Consider the following 5000-nt stretch of genomic DNA (forward strand, 5'->3'; position numbering starts at 1 on the left):
GAATGTAACTGGTTTAAGGTGTTGCTGAGTCCACACAGGTTTATGGTTCTAAAGTCAAACTGGTTTGAACTCCTTTAAACTCCTTTTAAACCAGTTTGAGTTAAACCAGTTTATACCAGTAGACAACAAATTAAAGTAGTTGTAATAGATGTGAACTGGATCAAACTGGTTTAAACTGCCCTTTTGATTTATAAATGTCCAACTTCAAGAAACTTCAGAGGAAACATCTGGACCAGTAAACACTGGTTTAAACTGTCCTTCAGAGGAAACATCTGGACCAGTAAACACTGGTTTAAACTGGTTCCAAACAGAGCTTCAGAGGAAACATCTGGACCAGTAAACACTGGTTTAAACTCAAACAGGTCCCTCTGCCTGTGAGGAGGAGCGACGGGCGGCTGTAGAGACGTCGAGTGTTCGAGTCCCGTCCTGTGAGACCGGAGGATCCTTCACCTCCAGACAGTGTCAGCAGGGGGGGCAGTGCTGGTGCGCGGACCCCACGGGGAGGGAGATTACTGGGACACGGCAGCTGGGAGACTCCCTGGTCTGCAGTGAGTATCCCAGTATCCTGGACCAGTATCCTGGTGCAGCGGATCATAAAACTATCAAAAGAAAAAAAGGAGCAAATATAACTTTTAGATCCCTGATTATTTTTTTTGCCGCTGATACTAATTATTGATCATTGATGATCCATATTGTCAGATACAGATCTGCTAACGTTACTAGCTCTCCTCCTGCTGGTTTAAACACAGACTGGTTGTTCATCAGAGACTAAAGTGAAGTCCTGATCTCGTATTTTACTGAATATTGGAGGATAACGATCGTCAGTAAAACTTTATTTACACTGTGATGGTTAACGTTAAACTGTGTCATTGATCCTCCTCCTCCTCCTCCTCCTCCTCCTCCTCCTCCAGGTTCAGGTCTCTCTGGCTGTCTCTCTCAGCGCCGTCTGGCTCTCTCCCGGCTCTTCTCTGGTCCCGTTGATCCTCCTTTCCTGACCTCCTCCATCAGATCCCCGGCCTCCTGTCTCTCCCTCCTCCGGCCTCTCAGGGAGCTCTTGCCGGTGGAGGCGGACCCGGCCTCCATCCTGTCTCTCCTGGTCCAGGTCCTCGACGGTCTCTTCCCCTCGGTGGGCGGAGCTCTGCAGGCTCTGGTTCGCTCCTCCCCCCGTCGCCTCCAGGAGAACCTGTTCGGAGGAAGTTCCTGAAGAACGCCGCCTCCTTTAACTTCAGCGGAGCGCTGGGAGCTCGAGGATCCCTCGGTCCGGACCGGCTCGCCTCTCAGAGCGTCTCCATCAGCCTCCAGAAGAACCGGGACCTGGTCCAGTCTGTCAGCAGAGCTCTGGAGGACCCGGCCTTCCTCTCTGCCCTCCAACAAACACTGAGGAGCAGCAGCAGCTCACACTCTTCCTCACTGCAACAGGTCAGACACCACACATCCACATGGATGAAGTATTGATTGATCGGTTATCTAGTTTTTAATGGATTGATATTCCTGCTTTCTACGGCAATGTTTCATATTCTATAAATCATCATCATTGTCTTTTTACTGCTTTATTTTATTTATTTTATTTATTTTATTTATTTTATTTATTTTATTTATTTTATTTATTTTATTTATTTTATTTATTTTATTTATTTCATTATTTATTGTTTATTATATATTTTATTCATTAATATCATTTATTTTATTAAATCATTGTGTTTATATTTTGGTCCGTTTTTGTTCTTATTGTATCGATTGTTTTATTGTTTTTTTCAGGGTATAAATTTGGCCTTGCTTTGTCTGTCAAAGCACTTTGTAAACTAAAAAGTAATTATTATTATTATAATCATTATTATTATGATCATATGTTTGTAGCGTCGCTGTCCTGTGGGAACCGTATCTCTAAAAAGAAAAACACTCTTTTTTTTTCAGCTGATCAAGAGGCTTTTTAAAGAGTTTATTTAGCTGAAGAGGTAGAAGGGTTTCACTTCATCCTTCAGTTTATCACAAACATTCTATATCAACAAACCAAAACAGGAAACTTCTAGTAGCTGCTTCTCATCGGGGCTGAAACTGAACTTGGTTGAATTCTTCAGGTTCTGCTTCCTCTGCTGGGTTCCTGCTCCGAGGACGAGGACGAGGCTTCCATCTTCGTCCCCAGCTGCTCCTCCAGCGGTGGTTTCCAGGAGGTCCAGTGTCGTGGTGCAGACTGCTGGTGTGTGGACACTCAGGGCCAGGAGGTCACGGGGTCGCGTACCGCCGGTGGTCGACCCCGATGTCCGTCCCGCTGCGAGAGAGATGGAGCGATGGCTCTGAAGGTGAAAGGAAACATGGCGGCCGGCGCTGAGATCCACGTCCCGGCGTGCTCGGAGGACGGGGACTTCCTGCCGCTGCAGTGCGTCGGCTCACGCTGCTTCTGTGTGGACGCGGAGGGGAAGACGATGACCTCCGGGTCAACGGGCGGCGCTGTCAGCTGTAAGACGTCACACTGAGGATGAGCTCACTGTCATAATCTGATGAAGTCAAGGAAACAAAGAAACGCTGCAGGGAACACATTTTATTTGGATCTGTGGTTCCCAACCTTAGGGTCAGACGAGGGTCACAGAGGGTTGGGGAGTTTACGGATGTAGTTGACGGTAATTTAAGCTTCAGGAAGTTTGCACAATTTCATTATAACATTTTTTACCTTTTCATATTTAGGGTTAAAATACATTTAAAAAAGCTTCTACGGCATATTTTGGTTTAAGGTAAAATAATTTAATGGAGATAATAATATTAATAATCTTTATTTATACAGCACATTTCAAACACACCATGTAGCTCAAAGTGCCGTACATTTAAACATATATAATAACAGAAGAACCTGAATATCTCATAAGGAAGCTCAGTAAAAGGGATTGATTTAAATTGAAACCAGATTTCTTTTTCTTTTAGAGCGTATGATTTAAATATTGTTTATTATTTATTCTCATTATGATCTACTTAAGTTCTTCCTCAGAGTTTTGGTTCATTTTGTAAAAAGTAAAAAAAATATATATACGGTATATTATGAAATCTTAAGCAAAGAAGTAAAAATAAACCCCCTAAAGTACGGTTTACATTTTCTACTACCGTGTCGTTTACAAGTGTCTTCATCAAGTTCAAAATGAAAGTTAGAAATGCCTCAGACTGTGTTTGTTACAGCCAAAACAACTGATCAGTCTCCTCAGAAGACGAGCGGAGGAGTCTAAAGGGTTCATCCTCTGAGGAACATGAGACCAGATAACTACGATAAGTCTCAGAGGTTTGTTTTTCTGTTGTGTTTCAGGTCCAAAGAGAACAACACAGAAGCTTCAGTCCTCTGCAGGTCAGAAACAAAGATTAAAGAATATCCTCAACACATTATCGAATCTTAAATAAATAAATATCATATTTCACAGTTCTCAGCCTCTATATTTAGGTGACACTGTGGTCAAATAATATATGATTTTCTGCAGTTTTTTGTTGTTTTTTCAAAGAGAAATTTTACCATAATGATTAAAAATGAGTTTGAGCATTTTTATGGGCATACTTAAACATACTATAATATATTATTCTGTAGATGTCAGAATAAAAAGCTGAACCATGCTAGCTCGTTAAACAGCACTCATTAGAGCTGAATGCTAACCTGTTAGCGACACTAACCAGAGTCTGATGCTAACAGGACGCTGCTCTGAAGCGTTCCATGAGGTCACGGCGTTCAGACAGGAAGTGAGGAGCGTGGTCGCTCTCTCTAACTCCTCCCACCTCCCTCTGGGATACGGATTCCTATTGGCCAAAGGTCTGCGTCTGACCCCAGAGGAGCTCCTGATTGGCCAATCAGAGGAGGAGCTGCGGATCACTGATAGGCTGCTGAGCCGCTCCAGAGCTGCTCTGCGATTGGCTGCTTTCTCCAGTGAGTCACAGTTTGATGAAACGCGTTAAATGTTTAGTTTTAGTTCTAATAATCTCTGTGACGGACAGACGTTTATGATATTTACACGTTAAATCATCGTTGTTGAGTCCTCGAAGTTCTCACCACTGTTGTTGTTGTTTAACAGCTGTCCAGATGTTCCTGCCTCCTCAGCGTCCTTCATACCAACCTTTCACTCCACAGTGTGACGCTGACGGACACTGGATGCACACACAGTGTTACCACAGCACAGGTCACACACACACACACACACACACACACACACACACACACACACACACACACACACACACACACACACACACTTACATACAGATGCAGATTGGTCATGTGACTTACAGTTCTTCTAATCGCTCTGTGTGTCTGTTTGTTCAGGTCAGTGTTGGTGTGTTGATGAAGACGGAGAGTACATCCCCGACTCTCTGACCAGCCGCTCACTCCACCTGCCACGATGTGAGACAACACACACACACACACACACACACACACACACACACACACACACACACACACACACACACACACACACACACACACACACACACACACACACACACACACACACAGCCAGACAGCCTGTTCCTGGATCAGTTCATCAGATAAAACTGTTCAGGTCCACACACACAGATCATCTCTATGATTTGAGGCACAATGAGAAGGATTTTCCTAAAAATCTAGGACGTGTTGGGACGTTTCTGGGCGTCAACCTTCACATAAACGACCAGGTGTTCAGGAGCTGTGAATGTATATTAAAGAAATGTCGAACTTCTTGTTTTTCTGCTCAAGAAAGACTATTTATTTACATAGAAGAATAAGAAAGAAATGTTGATTATTTTCTTCATTAATTGTCTTTGTTTCTCACAAACGAATCAAAAAGAACCAATAAGAGACTTGATTAAATTATTAGTATCGCTAAAATCCTAACGGTACCCATCCCTACTATCTCCTCCTGTTTGCCTGTTTGATCCCTGATAAAACTATTACTACTGTATATGTATATAAATATATATAAATATATAAATATATATATATATATATATATATTTATATATATATATATATATATATTTATTACATATATGTGTGT

General features: G+C 42.5%; 1 pseudogene; it reads left to right on the forward strand.

The window, feature by feature from the left end:
* Nucleotides 1-5000, forward strand: part of LOC129110042 (thyroglobulin-like) — a 25689-nt pseudogene that overhangs the window by 4762 nt on the left and 15927 nt on the right.

Source organism: Anoplopoma fimbria, chromosome 20 (genome assembly GCF_027596085.1).
Source record: "Anoplopoma fimbria isolate UVic2021 breed Golden Eagle Sablefish chromosome 20, Afim_UVic_2022, whole genome shotgun sequence".
Classification (NCBI taxonomy): domain Eukaryota; kingdom Metazoa; phylum Chordata; class Actinopteri; order Perciformes; family Anoplopomatidae; genus Anoplopoma; species Anoplopoma fimbria.